General features: G+C 40.7%; 1 protein-coding gene across 4 annotated transcripts in view; it reads right to left on the bottom strand.

Annotated features, from left to right (window-relative positions):
• Positions 1-7,841, bottom strand: part of TMEM108 (transmembrane protein 108) — a 364,474-nt gene extending 356,633 nt beyond the window's left edge. For 2 of the 4 annotated variants that reach the window (XM_045503615.1, XM_045503612.1), the window contains exons 1-2: positions 7,059-7,150; positions 907-1,025 (exon numbers count right to left, since the gene is read on the bottom strand). The gene's annotated coding sequence lies outside the window, so the exon portion shown is untranslated. Of the gene's footprint in view, positions 1-906; positions 1,026-1,667; positions 1,772-7,058; positions 7,151-7,729 lie in introns of those variants that run through there. The other 2 variants (XM_045503613.1, XM_045503616.1) reach the window with 2 other exon arrangements.
• Positions 7,842-21,769: the final 13,928 nt, after the last annotated feature.

The following is a 21,769-nucleotide window of genomic DNA, read 5'->3' on the forward strand; positions in this document are numbered from 1 at the left end:
TTGTATGAGCCTGGGTAATGGGACATTATCTGCCAAAGTCTCCACAGTATTGAACTGAGATTCTTAAAACAACCCTCCGTCCAGTTTTTCAGCTGAGTACCTTTTTTTTTTTTTTTTTTAACCTCCTGTCTCTTTGCTAACCATCCTTAGCTCTGCTTAGATCTGTATCAATCATGATTTTTCTCTTCAAGGAGTCTGGTTTTAGTTTAAGCTCTTGAAGCCATGAAACTCAGAAAAGTTATGACATTCTTTCAACTTATCCTTCCTGGACCTCCACCTGTACTCTGAGAAGGGCACACCAAACAGTATGTTTCTCCCTCTGGTCTTAAAAATCTTCAGCACAAATGAAAATCCAAAGCCAGCTCTGATTTTAATGCTCCCAATGCCCGTATCCATTATACTTAGTACTGCAAAGAGAGGAGAGAATCTCCCACTTCCCAAAGTGGGAATCATCACTCTGTGATAAGTGGTTTCCTTCCTGGGGAAAAAAATTAATGAAGGAAAAGTTAAGCACAGTAAGCCATGGAAGAGGAGGATGCTTGGAGACAGAACTATATGCAGCAGAACATGAGGATACAACTATAAGAAAAAGGCCATTAGGCCTGGTTCCCTTCTCTACAGCATTTATCAGGAAGGTCAACCAGCTCCTCCCATGTAAATCACATCCCATACAAACTCACTGAAAATTCCTGCATTAAGATATTTCCATGTACATCTTCCATCCCATCACCCTATTGAAATTTGTCTTCATAATTGTTGATTTCCATGGTGTCTGTTAGTTGAATCAATATAGGCTTTGGGAAACTTTCACAGAGTACCTCATTGTACTGACTCCAAGAGGCTACTGAGACCAGAGCCTCTATGACAGTAAAACCAGGAAAATGGCAGAGAATGCCTTTGACTTACCCTGGAGTAGAGGGTGAGAGAGCCTTCAAACACACTTACATCCTCATAACCCATCAGCTCTGCTGCTTTTCATCACTCACTCACTTCTGCATATTGGACCACCACTGATCGATCACCAACTGACAAAGACAAAAAGTAAAAGAATGAATTAGGCCACAAGTTCCATAACTTCAAGTCCAGAGTCACTGCTCAAGTAAATTTGTGAGTAGCCTAAGTGTTCAACATATAAACGCAAACACATATAATGGCTCAAGCTCAATAAAAGTTTATCTCTGGTTCCCATATACATACTGAACAGGTGAACAGGTCGGTGGAGTGGCTCTCCCTCATGTAGTGATCCAGGCACCAAGGCTAATGAATGTCCTGCCACCTTTTTTAAAACTAAATTTCCCAGCTTGCCCTAAGAATCCTCTCCATTCCAACCAGTCAGGCATGGAAAACAGCCTGGAAGCTCACATAGGCATTCTCTTTATGTGTTTTCCCCACCCCCATAAGTGGATTGCAACACTATTGCACTTCCATTCAGGTTCTAGTGGCTACAATCAGTAACATAGCCACACTTAAGCCATTGGCTACCGGGCAGCTAATAGTTACTATCCATCATACAGGGGCTGGCTACAGCCCAACCAAGATGACAGTGTTATGTTTGGCGTAGAGAGTTCTGGGTAAGACACTTGGCTTAGTTAGTTAACTGAATCTTGGTTCCCTGTTATTTATTTATTTATTTATTTATTTATTTATTTATTTAAGCTGTAAAATACCTCCTTCCTCACAGGGTCAATGTAAGACTCAAAATGAGACAAAGCAGCACTTCCCAGACTTTAACATGCACACGTAACGCCTCCTTGATGAAATGCAGATTCTAATTCAGTAGGTCCTGCATGAAGCCTGAGAATCTGCATTTCTCACAAACTCCCCGATGATACCAGTGCTGCTGTTCTCTGACTACACTTTAAGTAAAAAGAAGATAAAGAAAGAGTATTTTTGTAAGCCAAAAAGTAATTTGCAGATATCAAGAATTATCTTGGCACTAACTTGATTATAATTCCCAACTAGCTAGCACTTTTAGGATAGGTTTAGTCTAGGTACCATATAAAATTTCATACAGTCACAGGATTTTGGAAATGAAAAGAATTTAAGTGGTCACTGTTCTCTCTTATTTTCCAGAAAAGGAAATAAACTCAGAGATGTCAATACTGCCCCCCAAATCTCACAATAAATTAGGGTGCTGGAAAAAGAATGCAGAAATTTTTGACCTTTTTCTATTATTACATAAACTCAACTGATAACCTGAGAAACAAAGGGTAATTTTTATTCTTCTGCTAACGCAATAACAGATACTATTCTAGCCCATACCCAAAAAGGTACCAGAAGGTAGCATTCACCAGTTTGGATCACCATGGTACTAAATGTAGGCAAGGTGTCATGGAAAAGACATTAAGAGATTTTCAAGCAGACGTTCTTCCAAATGTAGTGATCTTCAAAGTTATGTTTCACATGTTCAAAATATGAACACAAATTAACTTCTATATACTCCCTGGCAAAAAAACAAAAAGATTTTCAATATATACAGACTGGGTCACTATTATTTGGGGAACAATTAGCAAAAGAGAATTGGGGGCTGCAAATAGAAAAGAGAAAAAAATAATTAGCCAAGAAGTAGCAGTTTCTATGATAAACCCTAAAGATAAATAAAGGAATCTCAAGATTTTTCTTTAATCCCTGACATGTATGTTATTTTTGAACCTCTGAGATCATGGGGAGTCCTAGGAGCTTATAGTAAAAAATAGTGAAACATAGGACTTCAGAAGTGAAAAATAGGAGTCAAAACCCCCCAAGTTACAAGTCAGAAAAGTACTGACTATCTTGAAATCAAATCAGATAGGCAGGGGTGGGGTGGGTGGGGAGAGAACCCTCTTACAATGCATGTTATCTTCAATGAAGCAACATGAATATCAAAGTGTCTTGGTGAAATCACGAGGGAGTACTTATTGGGCAAGCAATGATAAATGGAAATCAATACTTGCACATCCATTATTAATTTAACATGAACAAAATACTACTAGCATCTTCATTCAGTGAGCAATTTTAAACATTTTAATAAAGCTAAAATGTTCTAAGAACTTCCATAAGTTTACTTTTGTATGCTACCCACCCTGTCCCCCCGCCCTCAATCCTCATCCACCGTAGTGTCTTTAGCTCCTCAAATATTCTCTCATACTGACAATTTTCCACAACCTACTCTAGACTCTAGAATTTTTACCCTATTTTTGTGCCATGGATTCCATTCCCCACTCCCCTGGCCTTAACAGTCTATTGAAGCCTAAGAAACTCCTTCTCAGAATAATGTGCTAAATGTATAAGATAAAATATATAAGATTATGGAAGAAGCCCATCATACGGAAATACTTTTTCCACAGAGCACTCAGAATTGCATGAACCTAATATAAGACTATATAATGGGGAGTGACTCTTCTAGGATGATGAAAGTTTTTTCTTATAGGAAACAGCATGCAAAAAAGTTTTAAAAACCCAAAGATGCACATAAAGAATATTGCTGAGGATCAGTCAGTGAGGAAAAGAACAGCTGCAAAGAAAAGCCTGACCTTGAATTTCTACCTCAACTCAATGTTATTCATGCTGTGGCTTTAAAATGCCACATTAAGGAATTACTCAGAGAATTTTCTTGGCTCCAGCCCTGTAGACACAGCATATTCTGAGTCCTGATGGCAAGTGGAGAAAGGCAACACTGAAGAAGTGAAGACGGAGAGGAGTCTGAGCTCAGGTCCTAGTTCTCTACCACTAACTAGTTCTATCACTTAGTTCTTATTTGAAACTCTCTGCCTATAAAATGAGAAAGTTGAGTTAAACCACCTTTAGGGTTTCTTCCAACTTTGAATTATTAGGATTTTAACACAATGCATAATCATTTCTCTGGGAAGAAGTATTAGTGAGATTTCTTTTTGCCCTAGGCTCACAGTATGAAATTACCTTCTGTAAGAGAATTTTTCAGAGGCTTCAGAAATACCTTATGGGAGTCACCGTGCCACAGAATTTAAGACTGGAAGAGATTTTAATAGACACACACCACCTCAGCAATCCCAGTGATCGGGCAAGAAAACGGAGGCTCAGAAAGGCAAAGATTTATTTGAGGTCACATAATGAAGCAAAAGACTGTTGTGACTACCGCCATCTAGCACCAGCAGGATTTCAGGATTCGGCATTGGTAGTAAAGACCAGCTAATCAGCTCTCTTGGAGACAGAAATAAACCTCAAATAAGCTGAGCCACAGGAAGGGAACTGCACGAGGAAGCAGGTGACTGGGGTAATGACACCCAGAGGCAGCATCCTGCAGCTCAAGCAGGGTCAAAACGGAGGCTCCCATATACATTATAACCTCACTGTCAACAGCACTCTCCTCTTTCAAATATGGCTACAAACTCCATCTCAAAGAACAATCAGTAACAAAGAAAGAATAGCTATTTCAAAACAGGGGAATGGATAAGTGAACCCTGGCTAATAAGGTTAATAAAACCAAAATTCAAGATTTGGAATAATGTAATCTTGAAAGAAGAGCACTAGCTAAGAAAACCTTAAAATATTTGTCAGGAATTTCTAAGTTTTAGAAGAAACTGATTCAGAATAACTTTGACCTACCTTCTGTGGACAGCCCTGAAGTACAGTAACTTAACCACCACTGTTTAACTAATACTCTCACCACTATCTTTACGGCATGTAATTACTGGATATTCATCAGGTTTAAAAGTTACATGTCTATTTCCATAGTCCTATCCATGTGTGTAAACTAGCTTTATATGCAAAGAATTAGAAATTATTAAGTTTTGGGGAATTTTGGTTGAACCATAATTTCAACCTCACGTTCAATTAACCAAAACATATGCCAAGAGCTTTTAAAACCTACAATACAATGCTTGTCAGTTTACCCTCTGCCCTTTCTCCTACACACCACCAGCAAATTGTACCCATTCCTCAATCCCCGTAACACACATTATTCCCACCTAATATAAACAGTTCTGGCCTTGAGAACTTTTTTTTTTTTTTTAGATTCTTTTTGACAGCTGACACAGCCTTTCACAATCTGGAGGCGACACACCATTGGTTTGCCAGCTCTGTGTTTCATCTCCTCCAGGAATTCCAGAGACAGCAGTGCCATCTACTGGTAGGGAGGGCACAACTTATTTCTGGAAGCCTATGGGTAACAGGAGCCAAGGACCTGAAAGAATGGCAGGCTAGATTTGTGTCTTTGTGAGCCTTTCTTTTCTAGAGCATGTAACGAACCTAACTGATGCTTACAACCTGAGAAGCGGAACCTCCACAGGAGTCTCCATCACGAAAGGCAGGTCCTGTGGAAGCCATATACAGCCCAGCCAGGCTAGCCAATAATGAGCTCTGCCTGGAAATGCCTCCTCAAGGCTCTAAGGCAAGCAGGAGCCTCACTGAATTAAACATTTCCTCCAGTGCTTCTGTATCAGATGATCTCACCCATGCCCCACCTGTGGCAATGTTATCCAGCTGTATCTTGTAGCACAGGTCTTAGGGAAGATGCTCAGACCCCTCTCAATGTGAAGGCTCTTATGTTTACACAATGTGACACAGATCCTGTGCAAAGGACACGATTGCTTAGGTATGCAGGTCGGACTCTAATCTCTCTCATTTGCTCTCCATCCTCCCCACTCCTGACCCAGAGGACAGAAATGACAAAATGAAATGATTTTGTGGTTGCGTGGAAAGCAACATTAGTGGGCTTTCATTGAATCAGAAAATAAAACCTTGTCTTGCAGGTCACTGAGACACACTGCTTCCCTCAAGATGAACTAAGCCAGCCCATCTCCCTCTTTTCCCTAGGATAAGCCTATAAATGTTTCTCTACCTTCTTAAAACCCCTGCCTCTCTGCCAAAGGCTAAATGTAAACATAGTGTGACCTTTATCTGATTTACATAAATGACATTTTTCTAAACATAAAAGCACATCTTTTCAAACTATACCACCTACTCCACCTTCAGAATTCCTTCTCCCCACCATCACATGCCACCTAAAAAAACAAAACAAAAAAAAAAAAAAACACTGACAAATTTAATTATTCCCACTAATTATACTTTATATTCCAATCTATCAGGTGATGATCTATATTCACTTTACTAGGGTCATTTGTTACATTCCCCCAAAGCTTTGCAGCAACCTCTTTTACTTCCATTCACCTCAGACAACCATCAAAAAGTTGATTTGCTGCAGCTGATAAATGTCCTGATTTCCCCTAACAAATTTAAGTGTTCCCTCTTCAATTTGTTTTAACTTGCCAAGTAAATTGATTTCTTAGCAAGTGCAGGCACTTCACAGGCATGATACGAGTCTTAGATGTTTGAAGCATTGCACTGTTTCCTGAAGAAACAAAACTTTGCATGGGGGAAGGTAAGAGTAATGAAAGGGCTTTGAAACAGCATGTCTCCAAGGAGTCAGGGAGACAGATTCTCATCCAGCTCACGCCAGAATAAGTTCGAAATAGATCACGGTGAAACTCCAGCATATGGTAAAAATCCTAATGACCGATGAGCCATTATACCAAGTAGACTACAAGATACATCCAACAGATTAGTGGAAAACTGAAGGGACTTTTAATATTTCATCATAAGATACACAGTATGGCCTTGCTATTACAGGTCTGGGGAAATGGAGTAGGAAACCAGATGTGTTGCACACAACCGCCTCCCCCCTTTTAAAGTAGGACTTAAAGGAGACATCCCTCCAGCCCCAACACACAAACCGTTTTGGCATCCAAATGGTCTTTAAACAGGCACTTTTCAAAGAACTGAGGTCTGAACAGGTGTAATTTACACCATGCCTTCCCTTCTCCCTACAAGCCATTAACACGCTTAAAATAATTACTCTCTCCAGCAGCCCAGAAAGACCTCAGTTTACAGAGATAATCACCCCCCCCCCCCCCCACACACACACACACCCCAAATCCCTATCTTCTTGAAGGAGAATCTCACTGTGACGGTCTGGTCTGCAGTTCACTGCAGGCATTTCCCTCCTCACAGTTTACCAGTCATCAGTTTCGCTGTATCTATAATTCCTTAATGTAACCTCTTATTTAGACCAGCGCCCAACTGCTTTAAAATTTTTTTCTCACCCCTTAACGAAAACCTAGGTTCCCTCGGCAGGCTGAAAGCGTTCAGTTTCGATGCAACTCTGGGGTGCGAGCTGGCGTGCAGGTCCGGAGAGCCTTCTACCAGCAACACTTGGGCTCGGTCCACCGGTCAAGCCCCCCACCCCCGCCCGCACAGCTGCGCTAGGAATTCGGCTTGCTCGCCGCCGGATTAGTTCGAGTCCCGCCGCTTGGCTAAAGTGACACATTTTTTTTTTTTCCTTTCCTTCTCACATGTGACAGGTCCCACTGCATTAAAGCCATCTTCTCCCAGGCCCCAGCCCAAGTCCGGCGTCCGTGATGCCCCCGCCCCACCACGCTCACTCTTTACCTGGGGAGGGGGCCGATACCAGCATCCCTCCAGGCGGGAAACAAAGGCAGAGACGAAGCTGCCAGGTGGGCAACTCCCCTCGGGCGGACTCGTCACCATGGTGAGGGGGCTGGGAAGGTGCATTTGGAGGGTAGGAAAAGGGAAAAAGGGAAACCGAGGCACCAACGGGCATGGCTGAGCCCGAGTCTGCATCCTACCCGGAGCAGAGCTCCTGGGGAGGGCGGACCCCAGACTTCTCCCTCCACCTCGCCCAGCCCTGCCCTGACCACCCGCTGGTCCGCACCAGCCGCTGAGGGGCAGAGGGCCGCCCCGCAGCTGCGCTTACCTCAGGAGAAGCGCTCCGGCTCCCTCCGACGGCTCCGGAGAAAGCCCCGCCGCTCGCGCACGCGCACTCGCGCTCTCGTGCCTTCGCGCCCCCGCGCGCGCCTCTCCTTCCCGGCTCAGTCCCGCCCCAACCCTGGCCGTCAGAGTCCGCGAGAGCCAATCCGGTTACAGGAAAGTCCCCCCGCCTATCACGTGGCCTGACCAGCCAATCACCAAATTGCCCTCGGCAACACCCGCTCCGATGTCCCTGGGGGTTCGGTTGCTACCGTGTGGAGCCGGTGCGAGGCGGGCACAAAGGGCTGGATTTGTTTTCCGGAGCTGTTTTTGCCCAATGAATGAATTAATACATCAATTGATATCTGGAATTCTAAATATGAATAGCTATCCCCTGGGTATCTTGTTAAAGAGGATTCAGATCCAGTAAATTTGTGATGGAAAACTGATACTCTGCCTTTCTAACCAGCTCCAGATGGTGATGATGATGCTCCTGATCTGAGGACCACGCTTTGAGTAGCAAGATTTTAAGGGCACCTGTGAGAAAATGGTTATAGCCCTTGTTCCATGTTATGTGAAAGTTCCACGACCTTTTCCTTTCACCAGTGATGGAAAGCATTCCAGGGACTGAGTAAACATGGGGTGTTCTGGTGACACTCATAATTTGGGCACCGGCTGAGGGAAGGTGTGTTTAATTCCCATATCACCTACCCCTAGACAGTGGGGCAGTGATCTGTGCCAACTTGATGGTTAGAGTGTGGAAACTAGAAGTGGGGACTGAATGCTCCCAGCAGAGAACTAGGTCTACTTTCATTCTAAAGTATTCAGCAGGTGTGTCTCAATGGGACTGTGCTAAACCCTTAGAGAAGTGACGTAAGTAATTATTGCTTTCTGGAAATTTACATTCTGTCATGGAACTATATAGACAAGCTCAGGAAGAAGCATATAGGAAAAACATTCAGGGAACTAATGGTCTCAGCATCTTGGACGATTCTGGCATAAGCCAGAGGTGGTGTAAAATAAATCTCCTACCATAGGGATCTTAAAAATTGCCCAGACGTCCTTCTGTCAGTAATATCAGAGTCTGGAAGTGAGGAAGTCCTGTGCCTCCACCATCTCTCAAAACTTTACCTGAACCTAAATGTGTTCAGACTTGTCAGCTAGAACCTTTGTTGTTCAGCATAGTCAAGCTCACATTACCCAATAGAGTACCAAGGTGATTCAAAGCCCTAAGTGCTAAATTCTTCAAAACCCTCTTTCCGCAGCTCTTCAGACCAGATGGTATGACACTGCTTCAAGCAGTTTTCTGTCACTGTTTATCAAGATCAAACTGCCACTTAGAGAAAACTTCACCTTTGTCAGTGTGTCTGTCTTGGGCTTATCAACCCCGGAAATAAAGCCCCCTGAGCAATCTTAGACACTATTCATCACAGTATGTGTATCAGAGATGGCTTGGCACAAAATCCAGAGTTTCATGGAATACATTGAACCTAGAACAACAATGGTTCTAGCTATACCAACAGTAAAGAAATGTCCAATCAAGAAGATTATGTTGGAAAATCTCGAAGTTTCTTTTGCTATCATTAAACCACTGGATCTCAAGCCTAGCTGCACAGTAAAACTTTTAAGGAAATAGGTTTTTGGGCCCTATGCTTAGAGATTCTGATTGGGGTAAGGAGGGCAGCCTCAGCAACTGGAGGTTCTAAAAGATCTACAGGTGGTTTGTACCCAGGCTTGCGTGAGAATACCTGCATAAGCTGCTAGGTTGGTAGACTCATTCTTTAACAAGGGAAAGCCAACTCTGCAACACAAATCACTAAGGACATAAAGACTCTGAGAAGAGGAAAGTTTCCACATAATTTGTGAGAAGACTGTTTTTAAAGGCCAAAAATAATTCACAGGTAATAGATACACCTGTCCAGTCGAACAAATCTAAAAGCCATGTCCACAACTAAGTTTAATTCCAGTTGATTAACTAAATATTTAAAGAAAAGAACCTATTACCTTTTAACCACTAAACTAATCAAGTCTGTTGATACCTTTGCTTGTTTTATGCTCTTCTTAACTAAAAGCAAATGTCTATTTGAGCAGTATTAAGAGTTATTCTCTGAGGCTCTTCCCAAAGTGCAATGGAATCACCTGGAATACTTGTTCAAATACAGATTTCCAGCATCGCCATCCTGAACTTCGTCTAGCCTCTCCTGTAACAATTCTGAAGCTGTACTAGTTAAATTTGAGTCCAAGCGGTACCTCCCGATACAGAACATATACATTATAGGCAAACCCTCAAGGAAAATAGATGTGCTATTAGTTTAGTTTGCCATGCAAGCTAAATAGACCTTATTTTATTTTAAAGAATTCCAAGAGATTCCAGTTTCTTCTTCCTGGGTTTTTGCCAAATTCTTTTATTTTGTGAAATAAAGATATTAGTGCCTGGATCTTAGAAAGCTGTTGTTGCATGGAGTTTTTCTATGGAGTGTTATTTGCAGTAGCAGAATTTGACCTAGTTTTTAACTGAATTAGTGAGGTCCCCTCAGAACGTTGTGCCAACAATAGCCACCTTGCCCAAACTTGACTTTATTTGCCACATCAGAAAAATGGAAGCCTAATGTGGGAGCCTGCAAACTAGCTTCCCTCCTGCTCTGACACTTTTAAAAATATATTTCACTGCATTCCGATGGGGAGAAGATTTTCTCACCTTATAAACTTGTATCTTTATCTACTGGGTAAAATGAGGACAGTTTTCACTGATATTTAACTAGCACGAATAATGTAAATTTTTAACAAGAAAAAAAGCATTTATTTTTCTCTTTGTGAGTGTCATTTTTTTTAATTGATGACACTTTTTTATTGATGAACAAAGAGATTCTTGCTTGAGGTTAAGTATTAGAAAAAAAGAACATCCAGGCTGTCATTCATTTTCTGTTTTTCAGTCTGCCTGCCTGCCTCACGTACATAAACTGGCTATCCTATTTCAGGAAATGGATATGTATGTATCTGATTTAAATCATGAGTTAGCTTAAGCTACCACCCCCCCCCCCAACCCCCGCCACAAATTGCTTAGAAAGAGCTTTAGGTTTACTTGAAAAGAAAAGAGATAGATGAAAACTTCCAAGTCTACAGAAATCTATCCAGTGCTCCATTAATGATCAGAACCCCTACAGATTACTTTATAATTGCTAATTTTGTTTTAATCTATGAATAAATAGCTTTCCTCAACTTAATTGATTTCCTTCATGAACACCCAATATTACCCAAGATTCTAGTCTCCATCTCTCACATAAATCTGATCAGAATAGCATTTTATATCTATTATCTGTGTTTTATTTATTTAAAAATTTTTTAATGTTTATTTATTTTTGAGAGAGAGAGACAGAGAGTGAGTGGGGGAGGGGCAGAGAGAGAGACACCTACAGAATCTGAAGCAGGCTCCAGGCCCTGAGCTGTCAGCACAGAACCCAACGTGGGGCTCAAACTCATGAGCTGTGAGATCATGACCTGAGCTGAAGTCAGACGCTTAACCAACTGAGCCACCCAGAACTCCCTGCTTATCTGTGTTACCTTCTTTTTCATTCAGTGTTAACTGTGTACTGATTTAACCTAACACACTGGACATCTTTTAGGTAAGTTCATTTCCTTTATATTTTTATAGGATTTATTCTATAATTCATTCTATAATTTGTTATACATAAAGAATATGAATGTTTTTATATTGTTATAAAATAATCGTACTAAAACATGTGTATATAATGACATACACACTGATATTATATGCCTCTTCATACCACTTCCAACTTAAGACATAAAACATTTTTAATACAAAGCACCCACGTATCTCTCCCAACAAATTGATTGTTTTAGATGAAGATAGCACATTTAGCAAGCTTGCTACAAAAGAGAGAGTGATTTATGGAAGGAAATACCATATTGTATGCATATAATAGAGAACAAATGTAAATGGGTAAAATTTTTACTGAGTATTTGGAAGTTCCCAACCTGATATATGAAAAAGATAACAGCTGGAACTTTCAACTGGTCCAACACCTGTGTTTTACAATTACAAAAATGAACCTGGAAAACAGGTAATTTTTAGGAGACAATACCAATAGTTTGGAGCTGAGAGAAGGGGAGGTATCAGGTCTCATTCATTCAGTAAAAACACTACATGTACTTTTCTTTCAGCTCATTTGAAGAGAAGTAAGCCACCACAATTCACAATAAAAAGTGTTATGTTACCAGCGAGATTCATAACTATATAAGAAATCACTTAGAAGGAGCACCAATTCTGATTGATGAAATCCGCGAAGGTTTTCTGCAAGGTGATGCCTGAACTGAATTCCAAAGAAGTAGAAAGAGTTAAGTTGCCAAGGGCTAGAGGCTGGGTGCTCCAGGACTAGCAGTAGCCCATACAAGAGTATGGACACTGGGGAAGAGAACGTAGTTTAATTTGACTAGATGTGAAAGGGGAAGGAGGATGACTGGAGGGTGAGGAAAAGGCCAGAATGAGAGGATGAAAATGCATGATATGCCATTCCTCCCTCCAGTAATCAACCATGGCATGCAACTCTATTCTAGTGATTTTGAGTAGAATCTAAGACCAAATCCCAGTTCTTCCACTTACCACCTGTGCAAATGTGGACAATTTGGCCCTTGGAAGATATTAGAGAAATGATTTCATAGTCTTCTCATCTGTAAAATGGAAATAATGGCAATACAAGTACTTGCCTCTTACAAGTTAATGAGGTGATTAAATAATATAAAGTGCTTAGGAGCATTTGGGGCATAGGAAGTGCTAAATTAACATTAGCTATTAGTAATAGTTTTCTCCTGAACCTGGATGTGGCCTTGGACTCCTTTTCAATAGTGTCATTGGCTTCCAACTTCAACTAATCAGAACTGACACCCAAAGAGATACCTCCCAGCCCTCCCTAGTGCCTGACACAACTCTGATTCAGAGCACTATGGCCTAGTACCACTCACCTATATTAATTCTTGTCTACATTTAAGCAAGTTCTCTATGAGAAAATGTCCCTCTCTGTCCAACAGCAAGTCACAAAAAATTAGCTGCTGACAAAACTAAATGTTTTCTTGAAAATTTAAATAGATTATTTCCACTGGGTTTTTTTTTCTTTGAAATTTTTAATAGAATACATCATGCTCTAAGATGTTTGGACTTTTTGTCCCTTAGATGTTATTATTTCTCACTTGCTCATACTTGAGTTTATATGCTATTTTTATGGCTATACCTCCCAGATTTCTGAACTGTATTCCCACCACCTTGCCATTCCTATGCAGAAGAGCTTAGCAACCTCTATGAAGATGCAATATTGGGGTATGTGGCTTCCGCCAAATGATTTCTAAAAATTCTCAAGATTAATTCCTTAGCCTGGCGTGGGTTCACGCATGCATTCGTTCCCACTCAGAGACATCTCTGAGGTTCTCTATGGTGAGTAAGAACTGGACTAGATGCTGAGGGCACAAAGCCAAGAAAATAGGGCTGGTTTCCACCTGGGGAAGCTGCCTGAAGCTTTGTTAGCCCTGGGGTAGAGAATGTTGATTCCCAACCAAGATCCTCTTGGATCCCTTTCACCAGCTCTGTGCTCTCATCCCCCAGCTTTTACTCCCTTTGTTATAATTTTCAGACGATTACCTTCGATATTGAAGCCATCTCACCTATATGGAACCAAAAGTGCCCGAGAGTGACCCCACCCTCTTGGGGAACCCATATTCAATGACTAGCAGATATACATGTATAAAAATTCAGCTCAATTGCTTCAAAGTGTGACAGACTCTGCAGTGTAATTTACACTACATGACTCCCTATAGTTCAGGCTGAATCTGTTGCTGAAATCCCACCCTTACCTGGCTCTTCTAAGTTCCTCCTAGGAGCACTTCCTTTTAAATCACTAGTGCCTGAATGCTTGGCTCAGGGCCCACTTCTGAGAGAACTCAACCAATGGCCACCCACTTGCTTACTATTAAGGCGTAGCATTCATCAAACTGTATTTACTTAGTCTAAGTCATGTGATATACTCTATATTGTAAGTTGCATAAAGACAGAGACCATGATTCATTCATCTTTGAAGACCCCAGGTCATGGCGCATAGTTGGAGCTCAGTAAATCTTTGTTGAATTGACTTGAGCTAAAATGTCTCTGACATGTCTCACCATCTCTACCTGTCACCAGCCACTTTTCTGATCTTACCCCCCCCACCACCTCTCTATCCCCTGATACTCAGCTCCAGCCTTCTTAACTGTTCCTCAAATATACCAAACCCACTCTTGTCTCTGACTGGAGTACTCTGCTGTGGCTGCCCCCCTCCACCCACCTTGCATCTGCAGGGGACCTCCCTCCCTTATTGAACTCAGGTCTCTGCTTAAAAGACTTCTTGTCAGAAAGGCCTTCCTTGGGGCACCTACCTAGGTGGCTCAGTCAGTTGAGCATCCGACTTCAGCTCAAGTCATGAGCTCCTTTCGTGAATTTGAGCCCGGTGTGGAGCCTGCTTTGGATAGTCTGTCTCCCTCTCCCTCTGCCCCTCCCCTGCCCACTCTCTCTCTCTCTCTCTCTCAAAAAATAAATAAAATATTTTAAAAAATATTAAAGACAGGCCCTCCATGACCAAGTCATCCCAACCAGCACTCACTCCCACAACCTTGCTCTCTATCCCAGCCTTTCTCACCTAGGGTTCCATGGCAGTATAAGCCCTACAGAAAATTATTTCAGTAACTGGTTTTTTTTTTCCCATTTCCCAACTGGTATCACTCTAGCTGCATAGCAGAGAAGGTAATTCATTGTATACAGAGGGTGCTGTAGGGCACTAGAGTTTAATTCTCTGGTAGAACTGGTAGAGAATAGCTGCTCTGAACTATCATCCTACATTTTTTTCTTCTTAGCTCTTCTCAACATCTGACAAATTATTTCTTATGGTGTCCCTACCCTGCCCCTCACTAGAATTTAAATTTTGATTCCAGCCCTTGTTCATTCCCAGTGTCTAGAACTGGTACAGAATGGGTACTGAAAAAGTATTTGTTGAATGAGCTTCACAGGATATATTTGAATTATAACTTTTCAACTGTAAAAATAATTCATGTTAAAACTTCTATGTACAAAAAAATGTATATTATAGATTACCCAAGTGAAATAATGAGACAGAAAATGATAAATGGAATTGGAAAAGCTGTAAAAATTAGTCCAGATAATGATAGAAGGCTACAAATACAAAGTAAGGAACTTCCCAATCAGGATGAGAGATACAGGGGTGGGGGCTGGATGTTAATAAATTGAGCACCGCTCTCTAAATCTCACTAGGAAGGGAAATAGAGGGAACTTTCATCCTAAACAGGATCAGAAATGGACCCACAAGATTGTTGTGGGTGAACCACTAAGCAAAGATTAAAAACATAATTAAATTCTACATCCTCATGGGACAGGGGAAAACCAAGTAACGTCCCACACACTCTCAATTTTTAGAAAGGGAAATAGGATAAATACAGTCCCCGTTTAGGAGACAATTAAAAGGAAAGACTATGAAAAGTCAACAACCCACAATAAAAGCCTATATATTGTGTTGCTGTTGTTTACTTTCCATGAAAAGCATACACCAAGGAATGAAAATAATAAGCATTAGAGGTAGAAACTAAAAACAGAACTGCTAGAACCATCTATATTATCAAGGAAAAAAGAGGGCATTTTCCCCAAATTGGTGAGGGAGTTCATGTGAGAAAAATAAAGAATAACAGCTACAAGAAAAACACTCTGAAGAGCACCTTGCAAGTGTCTGTGAAACCAATAAAAGAAGATTATTTTAACATGTCAAAGGGAGTAAGTCACTCAAAGCGTAAGTGGAGTCCTTTGATCTTGGTGGGATAAAGGATTTGCTCAAGAATGGAAAGAAGCATGAAGAAGCTGAACTATTTGCTGCAAATTAAGATACTGAAAGGATAATACAGAGCCTTCCTTTCCTATGATATCCACAAAGAGGGACTAGTTAGAATTACTTGATTATAACAGTTCTCATGTACTCAGGATACTTTCAGTTTGAGCAAAATCAGTGTGGATATACCATCAGGACTCAGAAATGAAGAATCTGCTGACTCATTAGTATGAGTTGTATATACAAATGTGTAGCCGTTGCCCATTTGTGTACAGGATCTCACAAGAGACTTGAAAAAAGGTAATCCCTAAGATTATTTTGTTTTCATGTTCAACAATCTTTACTCTCAATTATTGGCTCCATGACTTCGCCTGATTTAAAATAACTTAATGAAACGGCTATTTGAAGAGACCTGATAAAAATTATACGTGGCCATGTTCTTTCTACTGTTTCTTGTCTCTCTTGACACTATCACTTACAAATTTGTTGGCCAATTACATTTAAAGTTATAGGCTGAAAACAAACTGAGAGCCTGAGTGAACATTTAATAAATGTTACCTGCTTAAAAAATTTTTTTTCAGTAAATAAATAAAAATATAAAAACCAAGGGGGCCTGGGTGGCTCAGTCAGTTAAGCATCTGACTTATGCTCAGGTCATGATCTCACAGCCTGTGAGTTCCAGCCCTGCGTCAGGCTCTGTGCTGACAGCTCAGAGCCTGGAGCCTGCTTCGGATTCTGTGTCCCACTCTCGCTCTGCCCTTCCCCTGCTCATGCTCATGCTCTGTCTCTGTCTCTCAAGAATAAATAAGTATTTTTAAAAATTTTTTAAATATATATATATAAATCAAAAAATTAAAATAAAATAAATTCTAGGCTGTCTGCTTCCCCCTTTCTTTTCTTTCCTTTTTTGTACTGAGAGCTCCTTCTGGAATTCCATCAGCCATCTCCTGCTACATCAGCAACAGTCTTCTGACAAAAGGGCCTATTAACAAAGGGCCCAAAGCATGGCCCTCATATATTCTTATAGCTATTTATGCTTAAAAGCTCTTATGGCTATAATTCTTTCTGAGAGGACCTTGGAGTAGCTAAAGCCATATTCTCCCATAAGGGAAAATATTCAGATCTTCTGCTTTCAAATATTAAAAAAAACAAAAAAACTAACAATCACATTCTTTGGCTAGAGCCCTCTCCTCAGTGCTACAATTACCTGTGCTTCCCAAGGTTGGAAATGGTTTCACAGAGGGTGCTGGACCCAGCCCTGTGCTTCTGCCAAGGGTTTTGATTTCCATAGTCCAAGATCTTTCTTTCTGTCAAATATCCTCATAACACACACATTTTCTATTAAAACCCCAAATTGAGACTAATGTTTCCCACCTCACAGAGATAATTAGAAGCTTCAGAGAAGTACTTTACTAATTTCCTTCACTTTACCCCTGTGATGTCTCTGCTCAAAACATTATGATGACCCTTACTAAGAGGCCCCATCTCCCAAGTCTGGGTTCAGCACCTCTCCTCTGAGCCCCCATAGCTACCCTGCATGTCCCCCAACATGGCTTCTATCACACTTCATTACAATTCATTGTTCAGTGGTTCATGACCTCCACTAGACTAAGTTCTGTAAGGTCAGGGATCATTTCTATGGCCTCTAGAACACTGCCTGGTGTGAAGCAGGTATTCAGTAATTATTTGTTAAATGAATGGAAGCTCTCTTTCTCAGAATCTTCCCTCTACTTCTGTGGACATCTCAGCTGATTCTACTCTGAATTGGAGAATTGCCATTACCTATTAGTACAGTCTGTCATTAGCATTCCTTTATGTTTCTTTTCCTTTCTGGGCTCTGTGTTCTCTCTGCTAATATGTGCATGTATAAATATTTAAATTCCCCTCAGGTTAATTCTTTTTCCAGCCTCACGTTTCTTCCTTTCCCCTTGCTAATTTTAGTAAGATCATCAAACCTAGATAGTGCTGCTTCAAATATGAGCAACTGACACCTTGTGCACATTGCCAGTGATCGTATTACTGTCGCCATTAATTCTGAGAAGCAAAAAAGCAACACAACAAGATACTCTCCATATTCCATTCCTTTACCTTCCAGTTTTTCTGGTTCTAAGTAGAAAGTCCCTTTCATATGAATTTTTCTGTCACCATATCTCATTCACTTACAAAACACTATGTCCGTAGGGCTGAAACTTGAATGTACATCAGAATCACCTAAAGGGCTTGTGGAAACAAAATTGTTGGAACTTACCCAGAGTGCCTGATTCAGTAGGTTTCAGATGAGGGCTGAAAATGTACATTGTAACAAGTTTCTTTCTAGATGATGCTAATGCTTTTTCCTAAGAACCACACTTTAGATGTCAATCCAATGTGCCTCTGTAGCTCAAGTGATCAACCAGTTGTTGAAGATCATTCAAAAGAAACATATTTTTCTTCCCAACAAAACTGTGTACCTCTGGTTTCTGAAATTCAAGAAAAGGCTACAACAGTCCTGGGAAAAGTGCTAGGAAGAGCAGCTGGGCTGATAGAAAGCAAGAGTTCTACCGGACAGAAGCCTGCCTTATGTGGCTAAATAAAGGAAAGTAAGAGATTTTTTTCATTTCAGAATGGTAAAAGCTAAAAATTAGGACACTCGAAGCCTCTAACATCAGGAGCAGTACAGATAGGTTAATAACCCGATTCTGAAATCCTGGAATGCAGAGGATCCTTTGAAACTTGAGCTTAGGTAAGTTTATGAAGAAAGTACTACTTCATTTAATGGGGTGATTTTGTGGTACTCCTAACCCCTGAAACAGATGTAAGGAAAATAAAGATAACAAAAATATATTCTGTCAAGTATATAAGTGATAAAACCATACATTGTTAGCGTTTCATGGTTCACAAAAAGGAGGACTACTTATCTATCAATGGGCCTCCAGTGCTACCTTTGATAAAAAGAATATGGTGAATACTCCTTGAGTTTTACCTTGTAACCCAGTTCTAACTCTTAAGACTGGATGAGCAGTCTAGACCTTTAGACTTTGTGTGGTCCACTTCACATAAAGTATGGCCTGTGATCCAAATTCAAGGCCAGTCACTAAAATACATATTTTTAAGTAAACTCTACGCCCAACATGGGGTTTGAACCCACGACCCCAAGATCAAGAGTTGCATGTTCTACTGACTGAGCCAGCCAGGTGCCCCCAGTAACTAAAAATATTAAAGTGGATGAATAGTAATTCCATTTACTCACACAAGCTCCAGCTTTTAAAAAGTGCCACCTGGGCATGGTAATTCAGACAATTCTGATAACTGTGAGTTTGGGCACACATCTGTCACCCAGGGCTAAGGCACAGACAGATAAAACATGGCATAGGACACAGACAAGAAAAAGAGGGAGAGAGATACAGACTACAGCTTAAGATAAGGTTTACAAAACAAATACTTGCAGGATGAGGTGGGCAGAAAAAGTGTAACCAAACCAAGGGGTTTGCTCCAAGGGGAGTTAAAAACCGCATCACATTGAATTGTCTAACACAAAGTAAACTTTATTTGCAGCAAACAAGGAGAACATAGGGAATAGCCTTCAAAGCCATGACTCCCTGAGCAAGGGTGGATGGTTTCCTTTCATTTAGGGTTAGGTTGAGTATTTAGATAGGGAAGCCTGGTCAGTGGATGCAGAGATAGGCGTAAGGTCACACACATGCCTTAAGGAACTATGCCCATACACACATTGTGTATTATGTAAATGAGGCTGGGGCTCCTCTTTCAGTGGAGATTTTAGTATTATAATGAGGTAAATGTAGTCATCGGTCATTCTAGAGATCACTCCATGGCCCATCTGCGCAGGTGTGAGTCAGGGCTTAAACTCAAACTGGTCTAGGTGGTCTGGTCTGGCTCAAGGTCTTGTTAGGGCAATTGCTATTGCTCCAGGGGTGGTTTTGCTTTCCATTTGGCTGAGTTAAGAAATAAGCTGGAAAGAAGAGCTCAAGGAAGAATGTGGGGTGAACGTTGGTGAGTAAAAGCAGGTGGGCAGTAAAGGTCAGGTCTTGGGGTCTAGCTGGTGACAAACAGAGTACAGCAGACATGAAGACAACAGGAAGAAGTGGACATGTTATTAAGTTGTAGCCTATTACTGCAACATGGGAACGCAAGGTGAATCACATTCCATAATTCTTTTTTTTAAATGTTTATTTATTATTGAGAGACAGAGAGAGACAGAACATGAACATGGGAGGGGCACAGAGAGAAGGAGATGTGGAATCTGAAGCAGGCTCCAGGCTCTGAGCTATTAGCACAGAGCCCGGCACGAAGCTCAAACCCACAAACCGCGAGATCATGACCTGAGCCGAAGTCAGACGCTTAATGACTGAGCCATCCAGGCGCCCCGACATTTCATAATTCTTAAAAAGAAATCTAAAATCTGAGTTTTTAAGAAAATATATTCAATTTTTTAAAGTTTTGTTTATTTATTTGAGTGGGGGGAGGGGCAGAGAGTGAGGGAGAGAGAATCCTGCACAGGCTCCATGCTGACAGTGTGGAGCCCAATGTGGGCCTCAAACCCATGAACTGTGAGATCATGACCTAAGCCAAAACCAAGAGTTGGATGCTCAACTAACTGTGCCACCCAGGCACCCCTCCTTTCAGTTTTTTAAAAGGAAGTCTCTATGGGTCAGGCAAAACATTTGACATGGGCCCAGACACACCCTTTGGCTGAAAAGGTCAATTCTTCATCCTAAACTCCCAAACTCTTTCTCAGAATTGTCATGTGATCACTGCTCAGTGCCAGGGAGCTGGGAAGTGTAGTTTTTCGTTGTTTTGGTTTTTTGGTTTTTTAAGCAGGGTACATTGTTACCCTGACTAAAATCTGGATTCTACTACTAAGCAAGAAAGGAGACCACACATACTAAGGAGGTAAGATCCCCCATGCTTTGGAATGCTAGATCTAAGAGAATTTCACAAACATTCACTCTTTCAGCAAACTCCTTTCTCCCTGCTCTTGAATGATACTTGAAGGTCTCTAGACAAATCCATTAGCCTGAGTATAATATAACTTGTACTGTTTTATTATAGAACTACATTAAATTAAAGGACTGCAATCATTGTGCCAAATGTGGTCATTTTCAATATAATACAGGTCTGCGTAAAGCAGACAAATGGGAAAGGAAAGACACGCTAGAAGTTCCAGGTACACAAATTAAAATTTGAATCCCTGATTTTGCTAGGACTTTCATGACATGATAGATGTACTTCTCCTGTCATTGCCCCAGTCTCAAGACAAGCAAATGTCTGAGAAGTCATTAGATTTAAATTACTTTGGAAAATCTCTTTATAGCCAAAAGCTGTATGGACCAAGTACACATTTCTCATTTTCATGTCAATAACTATCTTATTTGACGAGTCAATTGTACTAATTTTAAAACCCAGAAAAAGAAGACAATAATCCACTTGTAATGATGCAATGGTCATTGGTGAGGATTGACTAAGCCCTCAGGACTGCCTTATTATTTTTCTGATTTTAGATTTTCTGGCTTCACCTTAAACAACATAGGTATAATGCATCTAAATGTGACACTAGGAAGGATACTAATTTCAGGTTTTCTGTAGTCTCAAGAGATCTCAATTTCACCTGGATTTCATTTTCTTTAAATTTTATGATGATTGAGGGTATACTTAACCTCACATTACATTCACTGGGGAAAAAAGGGAAATAATTTGCTTCCATTTTTACTTTTTATTTATTCATTTCTAGGTATTTTTTGGTTTGCTATTTAGTTTTGTGTTTTGCTTTGTTTTTTGGTGCTTATGATAAAATCTTCTTGATTTAACATCTCTAGTTATCAAGATTTTCTAGAGCTAATGATAGCTGAGGAGTTTGTCAATAGCAACGCAAATCCACACTTGAACATTAAATCCGTAGTGCTGGAATTGTTTACTCTGGGCCATGCTGACCAACTCTTCCGGTACCTTCATCTATTTTGCCTGCTTTCATAGAGTTAATGTTTGTGTTTCAATCTAGCCAAGTCTCTTTGGAGTTCATTCTTCATTACTCTTCCAGTGAGAAAGGTCAAGTTGCCTTTCCCTCAGCTTCAGAGAATGGCTTTTTCTCATCCTCCTATTCAAAAGCAGGAATCCAACAGGAATTATATTTTTCTCCTCAATCCTGACGTTTCACTTATATTCCATTTGCCTTCAGC

This window comes from Leopardus geoffroyi, chromosome C2 (assembly GCF_018350155.1).
Source record: "Leopardus geoffroyi isolate Oge1 chromosome C2, O.geoffroyi_Oge1_pat1.0, whole genome shotgun sequence".
Lineage (NCBI taxonomy): Eukaryota > Metazoa > Chordata > Mammalia > Carnivora > Felidae > Leopardus > Leopardus geoffroyi.